The sequence below is a fragment of the Loxodonta africana genome, chromosome 3 (assembly GCF_030014295.1).
Source record: "Loxodonta africana isolate mLoxAfr1 chromosome 3, mLoxAfr1.hap2, whole genome shotgun sequence".
Lineage (NCBI taxonomy): Eukaryota > Metazoa > Chordata > Mammalia > Proboscidea > Elephantidae > Loxodonta > Loxodonta africana.
In genome coordinates this window covers 151,745,283-151,766,628 of record NC_087344.1, presented here as the reverse complement: position 1 = coordinate 151,766,628, position 21,346 = coordinate 151,745,283, and the positions used below count along the sequence as shown (strand labels likewise).

At 46.5% G+C, this 21,346-nt stretch overlaps 3 non-coding genes across 3 annotated transcripts; 2 read left to right on the top strand and 1 right to left on the bottom strand.

Moving 5' to 3' along the window:
- Nucleotides 1–4,342: 4,342 nt before the first annotated feature.
- Nucleotides 4,343–4,416, bottom strand: TRNAN-GUU (transfer RNA asparagine (anticodon GUU)). The gene has a single exon. It is a non-coding gene; the product is annotated as a tRNA-Asn (tRNA).
- Nucleotides 4,417–5,067: 651 nt separating this feature from the next.
- TRNAH-GUG (transfer RNA histidin (anticodon GUG)) lies at nt 5,068–5,139 on the top strand. Its single transcript has one exon. It is a non-coding gene; the product is annotated as a tRNA-His (tRNA).
- An 11,872-nt stretch (nt 5,140–17,011) lies between these two features.
- On the top strand, nt 17,012–17,083 carry TRNAE-UUC (transfer RNA glutamic acid (anticodon UUC)). The gene has a single exon. It is a non-coding gene; the product is annotated as a tRNA-Glu (tRNA).
- The last annotated feature ends 4,263 nt before the right edge of the window (nt 17,084–21,346 follow it).

Genomic DNA, 21,346 nt, shown 5'->3' with positions numbered 1-21,346 from the left:
GGATCTATCTCTCTTTCGTTCAAAGAGCTCTGTGCTTGTGAATGTGTTGAGGGTCTGTGACTGTCTATTGCTGTGATTCAAGTCAGACTATGTTCACCAGACTTAGTGTGTTTCTGCTTATGCAAATCAAGTAAGACGTTAATAGGTTGCCCATCTGTTGCATTTCTAGACACACCCACCAAGGAGTTAATGCCAAAGAGCTTTGAGGGACAGACCATTCTGATTACTGCTTCAGCTCTGTACTCGACGTAGTAACTGAGGTCACCTTGTCCTTTAAGGTTAAATGTTGTGACTTGACCCTTCCAATCCCATCTTCCCATCATCCCAGTTCCATGGTAGCAGTTCCCACTGTCTTTTATCAAATGACCACCACAGAGTTCTTTGAGGATGTGAAAACAGTTCTGTAGGATCTATTTCTCACAGCCTTGTTGAAGGTAGTGTCTTCTGACCTTTCCAGGGGATAAAAGTAGGGGCGAATGAGCATGTCTGTGGAGTGTACAATTAATTTTTACTCAAAGGATTTGGACTTTTTCCCTGGTTTCTGAGAGAGAATCTCTAAACACCTGAGATTTTCCCAGTGATTGGAGTCTTTGTAATTCCTGGAGGGGCTCCAGCTCACACCTGAGACTTTATATTCAAGGAGCAAGAGGGACCTCTTTGAGAGGATAAAGTCCCCAAGAGGCTGGTTTAGAGGGGTATTGCCAAAGGAAAGGAGTAACCAAAAAAAAAAAAAAAAAAAAAAAAACCAAAGGATCCTGAGATATCTGCAAGTTACTTTGAAATGGGGTAGAAAATACATACATATGGAGAGATGGACAAAGCTAATGTGGAAAATGTTCATTGGTAAGTGCGTGAAGCATGAAGTCACTACTCTTTCAACTTTATGTTTGCAATTGTTTTGAAAAAGGAGATTTGGAGCTCTTGTCACAGGTTCTACTTTGTTCTCTGGAGATGAACATTCTGAAAGCTAAAGGTTAGGTTTCTAAGATGAGGACCACAGTAGTGGTGAAGGTTCCTGGTGCCCAAGGGCAAGGTACAGCTGTTGGGAGCCCGAAGCCGCTGAACAGTTGCTTATCGCCTCTCACCTCTCCAAGCCTGGGCAATTCTGGGACTCTTCTGCATCAAACAGGTGGAGGAGAGAGGGCGCAAAACAGCTTTCCCTGACTGGGAATCGAACTCAGGCCGCAATGGTGAAAGCGCCGAATCCTAGCCACTAGACCACCCGGGACCTGCCGGGGCTGGTGTAATCCCCCGCCTCCAGATAGTACATCTCTTCTCACCAAACTCGGCAAGCCAGGACGCCTACCCTCTACTCCTGCGATCGTCCCCCAAGGCCCTTTCCTCCTTGTCTTCTCGAAAACGCCAGTCAGCCTGCAGCACGCCGAGGGCTGTCAGGTCTCCGCTACTAACTGAAAGGTTTGTGTTTAGAACCCACGAGAGGCGCTTCGTTGCCATCCAGTTGATTCTGACTCATAGCGACCCTATAGGACAGAGTAGAACTGCCCCATAGGGTACCCAAGGCTGTGATCTTTACAGAAACAAGCTGCCACATCTTTCTCCCGCACAGCGGCTCCTGGATTCGAATTGCTGACCTTTCAGTTAGCAGTCAAGCGCTTTAACCAGGGCAGCACCAAATTACAGCCTTGAAATCCTGTGGGGCAGTTCCGCACTGCACTCATGTGGTCGCCATGAGTCCTAACCAACTCCATGGCAACTACCAGCAAGTCGGGGGATGAATAACATTGCACATCTTTTCATGGAACCAGCGCCATTAAAGGGGCCACCGAGGCGCTGGTCCTAAGCCCCGGGGTGAGAGCCTTCACAGCTCCTGGGCTGTGGGGAGCTGGAGAGCCCGAGAGCTTAGTTCTGAAAATGGAAACTCTAATGAGCTGCGGGATCTCGAATTCGGGGCAGGGCCCTCCTCCAAGTCCTAGCTTAACGGATAGGCGCAGAAAACTACATTATGTCCTAACTGAAGCCTCAGACTCCTTTGCCTGAGGGATTGTTGGTGCTTTTCCCGAGGGCTTTCTCCAGCACTTTGCTGCTGGCAGTCGAATTTCAAATGTAGTTGAATTTCCTGTGCTGGAAGCCAAAGTACTTGAAAACTGCAGGTCGTACAATTTTCATGGACAAATTCTTAGGTTAGCTCACTCGCCTAGTTCCCGTAGTGCAGTGCTTATCACCTTCACCTTATGCGCGAAAGGTCCCTGTTTAGAAACCGGGCGGAAACAGGTTTTCTTTTGCGGATAGACAAGTGTTCGCCAATAGCCTTGTAAGGAGAAGAAAGAAGAAGAAGAAGAAGAAAAACATTGCAAGAAGACTTCCAATTACTCAGCATCTTGAGCCAGACCTCATTTCTCTGCTCTAAATCAGATTTCAGACCAGGACACAATTCTCATCTGGTTCTTGGGAGGCGGGGCACCAAACGAGACATGCTACATGTCAGTTTTAGTTCCTGAGAGTTCTAAAGGTTCTCTTTGTTCTTTTCTATCACCTGAACCTTCTCCACAGGCTGACACTGAAAAAGAAAAGGGCCTCAGGAAACACCGAGCGACCCCTTCGGGCAAAGGAGACTGAGCCTCCCGATATTCCCTGGCTTAGGGTTCCTCGCCTACCCTCGAAACAAGGACAGTGGGGCCCCACACGTTTGCCTTGAGTTCTCACACCAAAAGCAAACGAAAGTGGCAGGAACAAGAGAAAGAGATGACAAAGAGGCATTAAAGCTAAGCCTTGAGAGAAATGACCAGTCAAGGCAAATGCAGTGAGCCTTGGTTCACTCAGTGCTTATTGAGGCCCTTTCCAGGACTTTGCTGCTGGCAGTGGAATTTCGAACTGGGATTGAATTTCGTCCACTGAAAGCCACAAAAGTTAAAGAAGAGCAGCAGAGAGTGTTCATGGGTGTTTGTGTAGTGTAATGGTTATCACGTTCGCCTTATACGGGAAAGTTCCCCGGTTCGAAACCGGGCGGAAGCAGTTGCTTTTTACTCCTCAAAGCGGAGTGCTACTTTTTCTCACTGCTTTAGATCTAGAATCAGACTCGAGTCCCAGAAAGTCCCAGAGGGAAATGCACAAACTGTGATGACCCATAGGAAGGTGCAATACAACCAGAAGTACTGCAAGATTGATGCCACTTTATATGAACCTAAATCCTGCGGTGTATCTATGGAAATGGATCCTAAGGGGGTAGAAGCAGGGCGGAAGGAACATAATGTTGGATACGGCTAGGTTTACTTACTGACACAGGTGCACTAGATAGAAATTCTGGAGCCACCGTGTTTTGAGCAGCTGCCAGCAATTCTAAATTGTTCACTTGAAGCAGTTGACTGAAAACTTGCACCCAAAGGTGGCCTACAGTAAATGAACTTGAAATGCCAGAGCGTCTTTGATGCATTTATTGTAGAGGAAAATACCGAAAGCCTTAGGGGGATTAGAAAGCTACAGGAAATTTATCACGTAAGACATGTTCATTCACCCACATCAACAGCCCCAGGTAGGGTCAGGAAGACATTACCTTTAACAAGTATGTGAGAAATACATTTAAAGGACCTGTCCTTGCATCCTCAAAGCATTCTGTGGTGGCGATTTTATGAAGGATAGTGGGAACCACTGCCATTGACCTGGGATTTCTCAAATTAATGGGAGTCTTAGTGAGGGTTGCTAAAGAAACAGAACGAGGGATTATAAATAGATAGCTAGATAACTATTTTTTTGGTGATTACAACTTCTTTTGTAATTATAAAACCATAGAACCAACTTAATTTCCAAAGTATATGGCGAGGGTTAAATAAATAATGCTAAAATCAAACCCGTTGCTGTCGAGTCGATTCGGACACATAGCGAACCTATAGGACACAGAACTGCCCCACAGGGTTTCCAAAGAGCGCCTGGTGGATTCAAACTGCTGACCTTTTTTTGGTTAGCAGCCGTAGCACTTATCCACTACACCAACCCAAACCAAAAACCCGGGGCCGTCAAGTCGATTCCGACTCATAGTGACCCTATAGGGCAGAGTAGAGCTGCCCCATAGAGTTTCCAAGGCGCACCTGGCGGATTCGAACTGCCGACTCTTTTGTTAGCAGCCGCAGCACTTAACCACGACGCCACCAGGGATTCCAACCACTACTCCACTGGGGCTTAAATAAATAACACTACAAATAAATAATATGGGGGGAAAAAAAACTTAGTGAAAAACAACTCCCATGACTCTTTCAGTCATTTCCCAGTTCTCAGTTTCCAAGCAAAGAGGATAGAAGGGTGACTACCATTTCTCTCTGCCTTTCCCTAGTAAGGTTCATACAGCAGAAACGCTGGGAATATCTTAACACGTGCAAAACCTGGGGACCGTCCTTGGGTGGGCTCGAACCACCAACCTTTCGGTTAACAGCCAAACGCGCTAACCGATTGTGCCACAGAGACCACAGGTAACCCCGCTTGTTTGTACACGGAGTGAACGCCTTTGAACCACTGGACGGTGCCAGCGGCTTTCTGCAGTACGACCTGCACAAACCCTCGGAAAATCCGGCAGGTTGGGGTGACAAATGGTGTTGTTCATCGCATTAAAGTCAGTGCGTTGGGTGAGTCTGAAGCTAGGAGGGCAGCCGAATGGCCTTCGCCCCTCCTTGCTCCTCCTCCGCCTCAGATGCCTGGGACCCCCGGAGACCCCGGGTCTGCAACCCCTGCCTGACCCCAGTAGGGTCCAAGACACTGCTGCTCCGCCTTCGCCCGCCCGCCCGCACCAAGGAAGCCCCCCATTCGCCTCTTTTGCGGTAGGTGGGGCTGGAGCGCGGAAAATAAGTGCGGAAAGGGGAGCGGTGAAGAGGGGCGAAGGAAAGCAGGGAGGCGTGGGCGAGAACAAGACCTCCAGGAGGCAGGTGCAGAAACTCGGGCCAGGTGCTGGGGAGGAGAGAAAGGTTTCTATCCTGCAGCACAACGGGGAGGGAGGAGCTGAGAGACGGCAAGAAGTGAGAGAAAAGCAGAGCACCTGTGGCTGTTCAAGAACAAAACAGTGTGAATGTTTTTATGTCAATAAATTTTAAAGACCAGTGAGCGCTGACAAGTTTGTGGTGCGCCGTGATCGTATAGTGGTTAGTACTCTGCGTTGTGGCCGCAGCAACCTCGGTTCGAATCCGAGTCACGGCAGTGTCTGGCGCTAATTTTGTCACTCACTGGCGCGCTTCGTTAGGTTTGCAGTTCATTCCCGCACGGGCATCGCTCCCCATCTGCGCCTAGAAGGCAGGGGGCCTTACAGCTAGAGGTCAGAAGGGAAGGAACCCCGACAGCGTGCATACCTGGAGCCAGGTCTAAGGGAAACTTTGAGTGCGCCCCACATCCGGGCAAAAGGTGAAATGCCTCTCACTCAGCCTAACAAGTACCTTCCACTGTTGAGATGATGTGGTCATAACCGTTTTCCTGGTAAAGGTATTTCAAATACCAGCTGGGCTTTTGTACATGAAACCAGAATAAACTTTTAATGCGTTTACAGTAAAATCCAAACTTCTTGCCATAGTCCGTTTGCGGGCCATGTCCCTCACCGCTAGTCCCTCAGTTTTTATGCTAACAGTACATTATTGAAGTGTATGAGTATCACTTATTAATGAAAATCAAAGACCACAGCCTTCAGTATGGATTGCACCTGAACATAAAGAAAACAAAAATCCTTACAACTGGACCAATGAGCAACATCATGATAAACAGAGAAAAGATTGAAGTTGTCAAGGATTTCATTTTCCTTGGCTCCACAATCAACAGCCATGGAAGCAGCAGTCAAGAAATCAAAAGACATGCTGCATTGATTGGGTACATCTGCTGCAAAGGACCTCTTTAAAGTGTTGAAGAGCAAAGATGTCACCTTGAAGACTAAGGTGCGCCTGACCCAAGCCATGGTATTTTCAATCGCATCATATGCATGTGACAGCTGGACAATGCATAAGGAAGACCAAAGAATTGATGCCTTTGAATTGTGGTGTTGGTGAAGAATATTGAATATACCAGGGACTGCCAGAAGAACGAATAACTCTGTCTTGGAAAAAGTACAACCGGAATGCTCCTTAGAAGTAAGGATGGCGTGACTGCATCTTACATACTTTGGACATGTTATCAGGAGGGATCAGTCTCTCGAGAAGGACATCATGCTTGGCAAAGTACAGGGTCAGCAGAAAAGAGGAAGACCCTAAACAAGGTGGATTGACACACTGCCTGCAACAATGGGCTCAAGCATACGGATTGTGCAGGACCGGGCAGTGTATCCTTCTGTTGTGCATAGGGTCAGTACGAGTCAGAGCCAACTCGACAGCACCTAACAACAATAATACAGAAATCTTTAGTGAACAATTACTGAATTTTGACAAATGTAATCAAGTTACAGAAAGTTTCCATCATCCCACCAAGGTCCAAGGAGCTCCTTTCTGGGTAATCCCCATCCCCTACCTCCTCCTGGTTTAATTAATCACTCTTCTGAAGTCTCTCACCAGAGATTAGTTTTGCTTATTCTTGAAATGCACATGAATGAACGCACATTTTTTGTGTCTGGCTCTATTTCTTTTTTTCCACACAACATTATGTTTTCAAGATATGTCTATGTTGTTCGTCTATCACTTCTTCATTGTAGTATTGTTGATGTTATTCCAATGTGTGAGTGAACCACAGTCGATGGACATTTGGGCTATTTCCAGTTTCGGCTATTGTGAAAACGCTCCTATGAGTATGCTCGCCTGAGTCTTTGTGTGGACATGTGCATCCATTTCCCTTAAAGTACTGGAATTGCTGGATCAAAGGATAGGTGCCAGTTTAACCTTGATAGAAGCTGCCAAAAGGTCCCCTAGGATGGTTTCTCACCAGCAAAGCCAGTTGCAGTTGTTCCACATTCTTGTCAGCACTTGGTGTTCTCTGCCTTTTAAATGCACCATTCTGGTGGGTTTGTAAGGGTACCTTTTCATGGTTTAAATCTGTGTTTTCTAATGAGTAATGACATGGGTCTTGTTTTCCTCAGCCTTCTGGCCATTTAGAAATCCTCCTTTGTGGAGAAAGTTTATTCAATATTTTGCACACTGTTATTTGAGTTGACTTTTTATTGCTGATCTCTAAAAGTTCTGAATACAAGATTTGAGTCATTTTGCAGATAATCATGTTGTAAATATTTTCTCCCAGTCCGTGGCTTGCCTTTTCACTTTCTTAGGTGGTTTTTCATGAACAGAAGCTTTTAATTTCAATGAAATCTAATGTATCTTAAAATTTTGTTTTCTTTATATATAAGGCCTATTGTGTTCTCTAAGAAAAATCTTTTTACCCCAGGATGGTGAATGTATTCTCCCCAATTTTCTTCTAGGGACTTTACCATTGTTGTAATTTTTGAATCTCTGACATCTCAGATTCCTCTCCTGATCACAATAAACTTGTCTTGGCCTCACAGGAATCTTCTCTATATTGCAAAACATTCACAATAGTTACCCGCTTTGCTCTCTGACAGCTACAGGAGCCATGTGTCCCTCCATCTCCCCCTTATTACCCCTCCATCTCTGACATTCTCTCTCTCCTTTTCTGTAGCTGAGAAACCCCGAAAAAACTGAAACAGAATTGGAGAGGCCTAGTCTAATCTGTGTTCAAGAATGCAGGCTCTGGGTTAGGAATCTGATTCAGCCCTTGTATGGCCTGGATAGGTGTGTTAAACTTCATGTGCCTCAGCATTTTCATCCTTTGAAAGTTAAGTTTTAACAAAGAAAAAGCAAAAACAAACAAACGAACAAAAACCACTGGTTGGGAAAATCGTGCCCTTTCTTCCAGCAGTCGCTGTCCTTGGTGCAGTGCTTACCATGTTGCATTCACACCCAGAGTTCAAGTGTTCTCACTCTGGGAAAGGTGAGGACCTGCCTGCTCACTGGAAACCAGGACGCGGTGCTTGGCCTTGTTCTGCTTTGGTTCAAACTGGAGACAGGGATACAAGTGGACTAGATCACCTCTCCCCCTGCCCCCAGCTACTGAGGGCTCAGTTCCAGAGGACTCTGACTGCACCGTAGCTTTAGATCAGGAAATTTCATAACATGTTTTTTTCCCTTTCCTTTCCTTCTTTGATCTGTCTCCTGCACCTCTTCCCCTGCCCACCCAGAGGAAAGGATTCACTGCTGTTCTATCCTGGTGTCCCTTTGATGTTCTTTTGGACAGGATGAAGGGGCCAGTTGTCCTTCCCCTACAGGAGCAGAAAGAGCAGCCGGCCCCAGGGGAACCACAGCTCACCCAGTGCACCCTTTCGCATCACATATGTGTGCTTGGCAGGATTCAGAATACAGCTCAGCCTTAAGCTTCTCTGCAGGTTGAACCAGAACGGTGTGGGGGTTCCAGATCGCCAAGGCAAGATAAGTGGGAGCTCCTAAAAATCAAACACCTATGCTCATCCAAAGACTTCACCAAAAGACTAAAATGATTACCTACAGACTGGGAAAAAGTTTTTAGCTGTGACATTTCTGATGTCTAAAATCTTCGTGATACTGCGAAAACTCAACTACAGAAAGACAAATAACCCAAAGAAAAAATGGGCAAAAAATATGAACAGGCATCACTAAAGAAGACATTCGGGTAGCTAACAGATACATGAAGAAATGCTCAGGATCATTAGCCAGTAGAGAAATGCAAATCAAAACTACAGTCAGATTCCATCGCACTCCAACTAGGCTGACATTCATCCAAAATACACAAAATAATAAATGTTGGAGAGGTTGTGGAGAGACTGGAACCCTTAAAAACTGCTGGTGGGAATGGAAAATGGTACAAGCACTTTGGAAATCAATTTGGTGTTTCCTTAAAAAACTAGAAATAGAACGACCACAGGATCCAACAATCCCAGTCCTTGGAATATATCCTAGAGAAATAAAACCTTTACACGAACACCCATGTTCACTGCAGCACTGGAAGCAACCAAGGTGCCCATAAATGGATGAATGGATAAATAAATTACGGTATATTTACACAGTGGAATACTACGTATCCACAAAGAACAGCGATGTATCTGTGAAACATTTCATAACATGGACGAATCTGGAAGCCATTTTGCTGAGTGACATTAGTCAGTTGCAAGAGGACAAATATTGTATAAGAGCACTATTATAAAAACTATTATAAGAACAGAGAAAAATATCCTTTGATGCTTACTATAGGAGCAGGGAGGAAGCGAGGGAGGGAGGGAGAGGGGTATTCACTAGATAGTAGATAAGAACTACTTTAGTTGAAGGGAAAGACAACACACAATACAGGCGAGGTCAGCACAACTGAACTAAACCAAAAGCAAAGAAGTTTCCTGAATAAACGGAATGCTTTGAAGGCCAGCGTAGCAGGGGTAAGAGTTTGGAAACCATGGTTTCAGGGGACATCTAAGGCAACTGGCGTAATAAAGTCTATTAAAACATTCTGTGTCCTACTTTGGAGAGCAGCTTCTGGCGTCTTAAACGCTAGCAAGCAGCCTTCTAAGATTCATCAATTGGTCTCAACCGACCTGGACCAAAGGACAATGAAGAATACCAAGGACACAAGGTAATTATGAGCCCAAGAGACAGAAAGAGCCGCACAAGCCAGAGACTACATCAGCCTGAGACCAGAAGAACTAGGTGGTGCCTGGCTTCAATGGATGACTGCCCTGACAGGGAACACAACAGAGAGACCCTTAGGGACTAGGAGAGCAGTGCGATGCAGACCCCAAATTCTTGTAAAAACACCAGACTTAATGGTCTGACTGAGACTAGAAGGACCCCAGAGTTCATGGTCCCCAGACCTTCTGTTAGCCCAAGACAGGAACCATTTCTGACGACAACTCTTCAGACAGGGATTGGACTGGACAATGGGTTGGAGAGGGATGCTGCTGAGGAGTGAGCTTCTTGGATCAGGTGGATACTTGAGACTCTGTTGGCATCTCCTGCCTGGAGGGGAGATGAGAGGGTGGAGGTGGTTAGAACCTGGCCAAATGGACAGGAAAAGAAAGTGAAGGGAGAGACTGGGCTGTCTCATTATGGCGAGAGTAACTGGGAGTGTGTAGCAAGGTGTATATGGGTTTATGTGTCAGATACTGACTTGATTTGTAAACTTTCACTTAAACCACAATAAAAACTATTTAAAAAAAAAAAGTAAATTCTGGTTTCGTGTAAAAAAGCCAGACTTGTATTTGAAATACCTTTACCAGGAAAGCGGTTATGACCACATCATCATCTCAACAGTGGAAGGTGCTTCTAAGGCTGAGTGAGAGGCATTTCACCTTTTGCCCGGATATGGGGCGCACGCAAGGTTTCCCTTAGACCAGGTTCCAGGTATGCTCACTGTTAGGGTTCCTGTCCTTCTGACCCCTAGCTGGAAGGCTTGCTGCCTTCTAGCTGCAGGTGGGGAGCGATGCAGTGCGGGAATGAAATGCAAACCAAGCCATATGAAGCGCGCCGGTACGTGCCGTAACTCAGATTCGAACCGAGGTTGCTGAGGCCACAACGCAGAGTACTCACCACTATACGATCATGGCGCACCACAAACCTACCAGCGCTCGCTGGTCTTCTTAAACTTTATTGACAGAAAAACATTCACACTGTTTTGTTCTGGAACAGCCACAGGTGCGCCGCTTTTCTCCCATTTCCTGCCGTCTCTCACCTCCTCCTTCCCCATTGTGCTACACCTTAAAAACCATTCTCTCCTCCTCAGGACCTCGCCCGAGTCTCTGCACAGGCCTCCTGGAGGTCTGGTTCTCCCCTACGCCTCCCAGCTTTCCTTCGCTCCTCTTCACCAATCCCCTTTCCCCGTTTATTTTCCGCGCTCCCTCCACACCGACCGCAACCAAGGCGACCGGGGGGCGTCCACGGCGCGGGCCGGCGGGCGAAGGCGGGCAGCCCTGTCGTGGACCCCACTGGGCTCAGGCGGGGGTTGCAGACCCGGGGGTCTCCGGGGGTCGCTGGCATCTGAGGCGGACGAGGGGCAAGGAGCGGCGAAGGCCATTAGGCTGCCCTCCTAGCTTCGGACTCACCCAATCGCACTGGTTTCAACGCGAAGAACACCAGGATTTGTCACCCCAACCTGCCGGATTTTCCGAGGTTTTGCGCTGTTGGCTCCGCAGAAAGCGTCAGGCACCGCCTAGCGCTTCACAGGCGTTCACCCCTTGTTGAAAAGAAAACGTTTATCTGTGGCGCAATCGGTTAGCGCGTTGGGCTGTTAACTGAAAGTTTGGCGGTTCTGAGCCCACCCCGGGACGCGCCTGAGATTTTATAAATGTTAAGATGTCCCCAGAGCTTCTGCCCCTTACATCTTACTATATAAAGACAGAGAGCAACTTAGCCTTCTATCCTCTTTGCTTGGAAACTGAGAACTCAGTAATGATTGAAAGAAAGGAATCATCGGAGTTGCTTTTGACTAACAAGTTTTTTTTTTTTTAATTTTTTCCACTTCGTTTACTGGTACTATTATTTCTTTAAACTCTGGTGGTGTAGTGGTTAAGTGCTACAGCTGCTAACCAAAAGGTCGGCAGTTTGAATCCACCAGGCGCTTTTTGGAAACCCTGTGTGGCAGTTCTACTGTGTCCTATAGGGTCGCTTTGAGTCGGAATCGACTGGACAGCAACAGGTTTGGTTTTGGTATTGTTTATTTAACGCTTTCCATATACTTTGGAAATCAAGTTGGGCCTATGGTTTTACGAATACAAAAAAAGTTGTAATCACCTTTAGCTATCTAGCTATCTATTTATAATCGCTCGTTCTGTGTCTTTTAGCAACCCTGACTAAGACACTCCCATTAATTTCAGAAATCCCAGGAAATGGCAGCGGTTCCCACTGTCCTTCATAAAATCACCACCACAGAATGCTTGGAGGATGCAAGGACAGTTCCTATAAGTCTATTTCTCACAGACTTGTTGAAGGTTATGTCTTCCTGATAATACCTGGGGCTATAGATGTGGGTGAATGAACATGTCTTACATGGTAAATTTACTGTAGCTTTCTAATCCCCCTGAGGCTTTAGATATTTCCCACTACAAGAAATGTATCAAAGACGTTGTGCCATTTCAAGTTCATTTCCTGTAGGCCACCTTTGGGTGCAAGTTTTCAGTGAACTGCTTCAAGTGAACAATGTAGAATTGCTGACAGCTGCTCAAACTAATACAGTGGCTCCAGAATTTCTACCTAGTGCACCTGTATCAATCGGTAAACCTAGCCGTATCCATCACTACATTCCTTCCACCCTGCTTCTACTCCCTTAGGATCCATTTCCATAGATTAACCCTAGGATTTAGGTTCATATAAAGAGGCAAAAATCTTGCAGTACTTCTGGTGGTATTGCACCTTCCTATGGGTCATCACAGTTTGTGCATTTCCCTCTGGGACTTTTCGGGACTCGTGTCTGATTCTAGATCTAAAGCAATGGGAAAAAGTAGCAATGGGCTCTGAGGAGTAAAAAAAGCAACTACTTCCGCTGGATTTCCAACCGGGAATCTTTCGCGTGTGAGGCGAACGTCGTCACCAGTACACTACCGAAACCATGAGGTTCACATAACTTAAGGAACATCCGTGAAAACTTTATGGCGGCCTTCATGAACTTTCGTGGCTTTCAGTGTACCAAATTCAATCCCATTTCGAAATTCGATTGGCAGCAGCAAAGTCCTGGAAAGGGCCTCAGTAAGCACCAAGGGAACCAAGGCTCACTGCATTTGCCTTGACTGGTCATTTCTCTCAAGACTTAGCTTTAACGCCTCTTTGCTATCTCTTTCTCTTGTTCCTGTCATTTTAGTTTGCTTTTGATGTGAGATCTCAAATCCAGTGTGTGGGTCCCCATGGTCCTTGTTTCCAGGGTGGGCGAGGAACCCTAAGCCAGGGCATATCGGTAGTCTCAGTCTCCTTTGCCTGAAGGGTTCGCTCGGTGCTTTCTGAGACTCTTTTCTTCTTCAGTGTCAGCCTGTGGAGAAGGTTCAGGTGATAGAAGAGAACAAAGAGAACCTTTACAACTCTCTGGAACTAAAACTAACATAAAGCATGTCTCGTTTGGTGCCCCGCCTCCCAAGAACCAGATGAGAATTGTGTCCTGGTCTCCCATCTGACTTAGCGCAGAGAGATGAGGTCTGGCTTAGGTACTCCGTAATGAAGTCGTCTGTCTTTTTTTTTTTTTTTTTTTCTCCTTAAAGGCTATTGGCAAACGCTTAACCCTTCAGGAATGAAACCTGTTTTAGCCCGCCTTCTAAACAGGGACCCTTCCCGCCTGAGCTGAACGTGATAACTACTACCCTACGGAAACCACGTGACTGAGCTAGCCTAAGAATTTGTCCAGGAAAATCGTAAACCCTGCAGTCTCCAAGTACTTTAGCTTGGAACACACGAAATTCAACTACATTTGAAATTCGACTGCCTGCAGCAAAGCGCTGGAGAAAGCCCTCGGGGAAAACACCGACAATCCCTTCAGGCAAAGGAGTCTGTGGCTTCCCTTAGGCCTTAGTTTTCTGCGCCTATCCCGGAAGCTAGGACTTCGGGAGGGGTGGTGGTGTGGGGTGCTCCGCCGGGCTTCTAAGTTCCCTAGAGTTTCCATTTTCAGACCCAAGCTCCTCTCTGGCTCTCCAGCTCCCCACAGCCCAGGAGCTGTGAAGGCTCTCATCCTGGGGCTTCGGACCAGCGCCTCGGTGGCCCCTTTAAAGGCGCTGGTGTTCCAGACAAATGATCCCTGTTTCCATGAAAAGATGTTCAATGTCATTACTCCTTATTCATTCCCCCACTTGGTGTTAGTTGCTATGGAGTCGATTAGGACTCATGACCATCTCATGAGTGCAGTGGAGAACTATTGCTCCATAAGGTTCTGAAGGCTGTGACTTGGTGGTGCACTGGCTAAAGCACTCGGCTGCTAACTGAAAGGTCAACAGTTTGAATTCCCAGACCCTGTGTGGGAGAAAGATGTGGCAGCCTGCTTCTGTAAAGATCACAGCCTCAGAAACCCTATGGGGCAGCTCTACTCTGTCCTGTAGGGTCGCTATGAGTCAGAATTGACTAGATGGCACCGGCTTGGAGTTTTGGACCTTTCAGGAGCAGATCACCAGACTTGCCTTCCGAGACGCCTCTGCGTGGGTTCCAACCACAAACCTTTTAGTTAGTAGTCGAATGCTCAACCTTTTGGCACAAAACCGGAAAACAAGCATTGCTGAGGATGTGGGAAATTGGAACCCTCACCCATTGCTGGTGGGATTGTAAAATGGTACAGCCTCTGTGGAAATCCGCTTGATGGTTCCTCAAAAAAGTTAACCATAGAATTCCCAAATGACCCAACACCTACATTACTAGGTATATACCCCCAAAGAATTGAAAGCAGAAATGCAAACAGATCCTTGTACACCAATGCTCATTGCAGCATTATTCACAATAGCCAAAAGGTGTAAACAACCCAAGTGTCCATCAACAGAGGAGTGGATAAACAAAATGTGGTATATCCAGACAATGGAATGTTATTCAGCCATAAAGAGAAAGGAGATTCTGATATATGTTAAGACATGGATGAACCTATAAAAATTATGCTGAATGAAATAAGCCAGACTCAAAAGGACAAATATTATATGATCCCACCTACCCGGAATCTCTAGAACAGCAAATACATAGAGGCCAAAGTTTACTAATGGTTACCAGGGGCAGGTGGGAGGGAAAAGGCAGGAATGACTGCTAAAGGGGCACTGGATTTCTGTTAACGGTAATGAAAACCTTCGGGAACGGATAGTGGTGATGGTTCCACAACATGGTGAACCTAAGCACTGTCACTGAAGGTTGAAATGGCAAGTGTTTTGTTTCCTATTTTATCACACACACTCAAAATGATCCACACTTCCGGTCCACTCAGGAACAGTAGAACCCTCCCTGCAGGCCCTACCGTGCGCTCTACCTGGGGCCTGACCTGCGCTCTCTCCTCTCAAGCCCTTTTGCCTCAGCACCTCTCCACTGTGCGACTAGATTTCAGTCCACTACTCTAATCACGCATTCATGTTTTAGCCGTACCTGAGCAAAGGCTGAAACATGCGTCTTAGGACATTTGGCTCTTTGAAAATATCGAACAACCAACACAGGCCAAGTCAGCCTTGAAGGCCTGCACTGGATTCTTTTGGACACCAGACCCAGAAGCCCAGTATAAACCGCAGGACCCAGGGTAAGCTCACGCAGAATTCACAATCACTTGATTTCTCCCTCCTCACTCTTGGAGATTCTTCTTGAAGGGAAGTTTTATTTCAATACTGGAAACTCATCTTGGTTTGCCTTTTTCATTTTTCTGCTCAACAGATCATGGAGTGCGAAAGTTAACGGAGGCGGTTTGCGCAGGTTTTTCACCTTCGCCTCAGGACAACCGCCAATAGGCAAAGAGTTTCTGTAGCTCACAGGCTTTAATGTTATTCTCCATAGGATTTCCTTTGGAAATCAAGATTTTAAAAAAGAAAAAAAGTTTGGGGGCAAGAATGTGCCCTTTTCTCCTGCAGTTGCTGCTCTAGGTGCTTAGGTTACCGCACTGCCTTCACACCCAAAGTTCAAGTGCTCCCTCAGCCTGGGGAGGGCGCAGGTTCCTTGCTCACTGGAAACCAGGACTCGGTGCTTGACTTTGTTTTTTGGCTCAAAGTGGAGACGGGGACACAACTGGACTACCTTACGCTCTTCAGCGACCTAGGACCCTGTTCCAGACGAGGCTGCCTTCCAGGTAGCTTTAGATCAGGAAATTTCATACCGTGTATTTACCCTTCCCTTCTGGATCAATCTCCCGCCTCCCAGCCCACCCAGAGGAGAGGGTTCACCGCCTTTCTGTCGGGTCACGACCCTTTTTGGATCCCTCCTGAATTGGACAAAGGGGGAGGTTGCCCTTCCCTTACACAGGGGGACAGAAGAGAAGGCTACTGGAGAACCACAAACTCATCGCGTGCGCCCCTGCGTATCGCACACCTGGGGTGCGCGCACTTCAAGACAGGATAAAAAAAAGGGCCTTCGGAAGCTTCTCTGCAGGAGGAACCCGAAGGGGGTTGGTTTCCTAACCTGGAGAGAGGAGAGGAGCAGAAGGGTCCCAGGCATGTCCGCAACTCTCCAAGACAGTCCAGAAACAGGCTGATTTTGAGGGACAGAGCCAAAGAAAAGGGGCAAATGCAGCCGAACCCCACGCCCTGAAATTAAGGGTCTCGAACCCTAAGGTCTGAGCGAGCCGAGGGCTACGCCTTAAATTGACCTCCCGCCTTTGTCAGGAAAGCCGTCAGTGCAAATTCAGAGCTCAGGAAAGGGAGGGACTGCGTAGACCAAAGTCCACATTTGACGGACGAAAGCCAAAAGATGCGTCGCGGAGGAGTCTATTAGGACTTAAAGCGAGCACAGTAGAACAGCCCCATAGGGTTTCCACGGAGCGGCTGGTGGATTCGAGCTACGGACTCTTCACCATTGTGCCACCAAGAAGAACAAGTAAATCCCTGAGTAATTAGATGTGGAGTCTGAGGAAAAGACCGTCGCTAAGGAGAACTCGCAGTTTTTTGCCTGAGCATAGGGAAGGATGGAGTGGCCATCCACAAAGATGGGGAAACGGCAGGGCAGGGGACTTTAAGGGGGAAAATCCGGAGTTCAATTTGGGGACCCGGGGCCCTGGTTCCAAGAGTTATTCATCCAGGCTGCCTCCGTTTCTGCATCCGTCTGAGCCCTTTTTGATGGTGGAGTTCTCGGGGGCTCGTGCTCGGCCCCCTTCCCACCCTGGGCGCCTCCTCCCTGAAGGCTTGTCCCCTGCGCTGGACCGGGCCACCGTCTCTCCACACGCTGCCGCGCGCAAAGGCGCATCTCTAGGTCAGGTCTGAGGTGCGGCGGGGCAGAGCCACCTGGCTCCGAAACTTGGGAAGACCTGACAGCGCTCGGCGTGTGGCAGGCTGTTTCGCGTTTTGGAGAAGGCGAGGAGGAAAGGGCCGTGGGGGGGGGTTCGCTGGAGGAGAGGGCAGCGTGCAGGAAGGTAGGCGTCCAGGCTTCCCCGAGTTGGGTGGAAAGAGGCGTACCCTCTGAAGGATGCAGATGACAGGTCTTTGGGTAAGTCCCTGGTGGTCTAGTGGCTAGGATTCGGCGCTTTCACCGTCGCGGCCCGGGTTCGATTCCCGGTCAGGGAAAGCTGTTTTGTGCAGCCTCTCCTCCGCAGGAATCTTCTTTAGCATTGTTTGATGCAGAAGAGTCCCAGCATGGCCCAGGCTTGGAGAGGTGAGAGGGGATGAGCAGCTCTTCAGCGGCTTGGAGCCCCCAACAGCTGTATCCTGCTCTGGGCCACGAGGAACCGTCACCACTCCTGTGGTTCTCATCTTTCAGAATGTTCATCTCAAGAGAACAAAGTAAAACCTGGGACAAGAGCTCCCAATCTTCCTTTTCAAAAGAGTTAGAAACATAAAAAAGTTGGAAGAGTAATGACTTTATATATTCTTCATGTCCATTTACCAATGAACATTTTGTACATTTGCTTTGTCCAACCCTCCATATATATGTATCTGCTACCCCATTTCAGAGTAACTTGCTGATATCTCAAGATCCTTTGGTTACTCCTTTCTTTTGCCAATATCCCTCTAAACCAGCCTCTTAGGGACTTTTCCTCTTTGTTCTCTCAATGAGGCCCCCGTTGTCCCTTCAGCATAAACCCTCAGGTGTGACCTGGAGCTCCTCCAGAAATTACAAAGACTCTAGTCTCTGGGAAAATCTCAGGTGTTTAGAGATTACCTCTCAGGAACCAGGGAAAAAGTCCAAATCCTCTGAGTAAAAATTAATTGTACACTCCACAGACATGCTCACTCGCCCCTACTTTTATCCCCTGGAAAGGTCTAGAAGAGACTACCTTCAGCAAGGCTGTGAGAAATAGATCCTACAGAACTATTTTCACATCCTCAAAGAACTCTGTGGTGGCTATTTTATGAAAGACAGTGGGAACTGCTACCATGGAACTGGGATCATTGAAATGAATGGGGATGATGGAAAGAAGGCACTGGAAGGGTCAAGTCACAACATTTAAGCCTAAAAGACAAGGTGACCTTACTTCCTACATTGAATACAGAGCTGAAGCAGTAATCAGAATGGTCTGTCCATCAAACGTCTTTGGCATGAACCCCTTGGTCAGTATCTCTATAAATACAATAGATGGGCAACCTATTAAAGTCTTACTTGATTTGTATAAGCAGAAACACTCTTGGTCTGGTGAACATAGTCTGACTTGAATCACAGCAATAGACAGTCTCAGACCCTCAACAAATTCACAAGCACAGAGGTCTTCGAATGAAAAAGAGGTAGATCCCCTCAAGGAAGAACCTGTTTATACAGTCAGAAAGAAATTGTCTTAGGCCTTTAGCCAAATGGTGTTCTCCCACCAAAGTTACCTGAGTAAAATGACCTCTTAGTAAATATCATTTAATACCAGAATATTTGGAATTTACACCATAATAGTATAAACACTTAGGTGTGTTATTAGCTCATTTTCATAATCAAAAAATATTTCAGAAGGGTTGTTATCAGGGTTGATCATCAGTGAAACCAGAATGAGGCAAATTTAGAATGGGAACATCTATTTGACTTCGACTGTCATGAAATTTACTTTCCTAGGAAGCAAAAGTAGAGTAGATAAATGTATGTTTTAACAGGACTTAACACCTTTAGGGGAGTAGATAAAATTATTTACAGGATGTTTTAGCTATCAGTGGGGAAAATGATTAAGGTAATCACTGGGCTTGTAACGTGTGGTGGTTAACGTTGTGTGTCAGCTTGGCTGGGCCATGATTCTGGCTGGTTTGGCAGTTATATAGTGATGTAGTCATCCTGCATGATGTGATCTGATATGATCAGCCAATCAGTTGTAAGGGGATTTTCCTCGGGGGTGTGGTCTGCATCCAATATATGTATAGAAGTTTTGGCAAAGCGTACTCGATTGCTCTGGATCCTCCTTCCAACTGGTTATCATCTGACATACAGTTCTCTGGACTTGAGCCAGCAGCCTGCTTCCTTTCCTGGCGAACTTTCGTTTCTCTGCCCCTGCAAATACGTGAGACGGGAGAACTCTCCAACCTGATATCTGACCCATGGACTTGGGACTTGCTAGCTCTACAACCATATGAGCAATTTACTTGAGATAAAGCCCTCTCTCCCTCTCTACACATGTATATAGTTATATGTACATACATACACACACACCCAAACACACACACACACCCATACATTTGCTCCACTAGTTTTGCTTCTCTTGAGAACCTGGCCCAAGACACTTGGTACCGAGAGTGGTTCCAGAGAAACAGAATCATAAGGATGAGTTTTCTCAACTGGTTCTCAAGTTTGACTAGTCCTAGAAGTGCTGACGACTCTACCACCAGTAGTAAAAAGAGTGCTGCTAAATCCATGGCAAGAAGTGGCAGTTTTAATATGCCAAGTATCATCAGAAACAGATCAAGTACTGGTGAGAAGCGAGTCCTTGGGTGATCACGTTTGAAAAATTTTCACAATTTTGTCAGGAAGTAAGGAAGGTGGTTGGTTGGTCCTACTTTCATTGGACAAAGTGGTGAGAGAGATGAGCTCAGGGCTTCAGAGTCACAGTACAAGCGCCTTATAAAATACCTCAAAGTTGCAACTTGTGCCCTGAAGGAAAGCCTTATTTCTTGTAGCAACAGAGCTGATATTGCTGAAAATCTAACACAGATTCTTATTGTAAGAGTGGCTGAATAACAATGTAATTAACCTCCCAACCTCGAATGGTGTCTGAAGTTAAAGCGAGGCCATTGATTGAGGTGAAATGAGACCCTGAAACTTGGAATGGGAACATATGGGCAGATAATCAGGGACCTGGGGACACCGAGGCTCTAAATTCTGTTGAGTCATTGCTGCCAGGAGAATCAGCACTCTTACTCCCATCTGAAGAGATTACTCCATCTTCTTCTGCAAGCCACCAAAACAAACAAACAAACAAAACCAATTTCTGGCTAATAGAAGGTGATTCCAACTCATAGTGACCCCATACAACAGAATAGAACTACCCCATAGGGTTTTCAAGGAGCTTCGGGTAGATTTGAACTAATGGTCTATTGGTTAGCAGCCAGCTCTTAACTGCTATGGCACCAGGGTTTCGACAAAGCCACTGCCCTCCAGTAAAACCGTTATACACTTCCACCCCCATTTGATGAGATTAACCCACTGTGTCTGAAGAGTCTTTGAGATATTACCTGCGGAGGTAGCTGGTGCTTTGCCTGAGGCATCCCCTTATGTAGATACCTTTCAAGACATTTCTGAATGTTCCCAAGACTCACCCCCACTACCCATTTTTCTTCTAGGTCTATAACTAGACTTAAGTCCCAAAAGGTGAAGTACAAAGTGTGAACAAGGAGGAGGCACACCACACTCCAAAGGAATTGCTTGACTTTCCTAATATGTGCGAACAGAAACCTGGAGAATATGTGTGAGAATGGCTATTGAGGGTGTGGAATGATGGTGCAAGGAACATAAACATGGATCAGTCTCAGTTTACCAATACGGGTCCACTAAGCACAGTTTCTTCATTCAGTGTTTCTGCTCAAGAGGTTAGGAAAAGATCTAATAGTTTATTTGGTTGTTTCAATGAAGTACAGATTACATGGTGGCCTAGAGTAAATCAGGTTGAAGTATAAGACCTGCCCTGGTATACTGTAGGATAAGGTATTGAAAGACTTAGGGAAATTGGTACATTAGAGTGTATTTATCAGGTTAGACCCACATGCCCACACATGGGGTACCAGAGGACACACCACCTGCCACAATAGTGAGAAACAAATTTGCTAAGGGGGTCACAGCATTCTTGAAGAGTGCTGTGATTGCCCTTTTATGTGAGTAAGGCTTGACAGTGAGAACTGCCCTAACTGAATTAAAACACCTAACCTCAATGGGGCTGATTGGCCCGTGCTGTTAGGAGCCAAGTGGCAGCACTCAATTTACAAAGACAAGGTGGGAGTGGTTAGCGGTTACTACAATCCACAGCAGAGTCAAAACAGTAATCAGAATAGTCTGACTTGTATGGAATTATGTTGTTGGCTAATGAGTCAAGTGTCCTAGGGGTGAAATAGGCAAGACATGTACTAAATGTTTACTTGATCTCTAGAAGCAGAAGAATTCAAGGTCAAGTGAACGGTAATCTATCTTGAATCACCAGAACAGAGAGTTGCAGCCTCTCAATCAATTCCCAGCCTAGAGCTAGTTTACTGACCCACAACCCCTTGAATGAAGGGGAAGCCAGGTCCCCTTGAGGAAAGACCCCCTACACTGCCAAAAATTTATGCTGTGAAATTTCTCCCAGCCTCCCCCAAAGTGATCTACAGGCTTTTATGAGAGTGACTGTTCACTGGGGAAAGGAAATAATCAGAATTTTCTGGCATTACTGGATA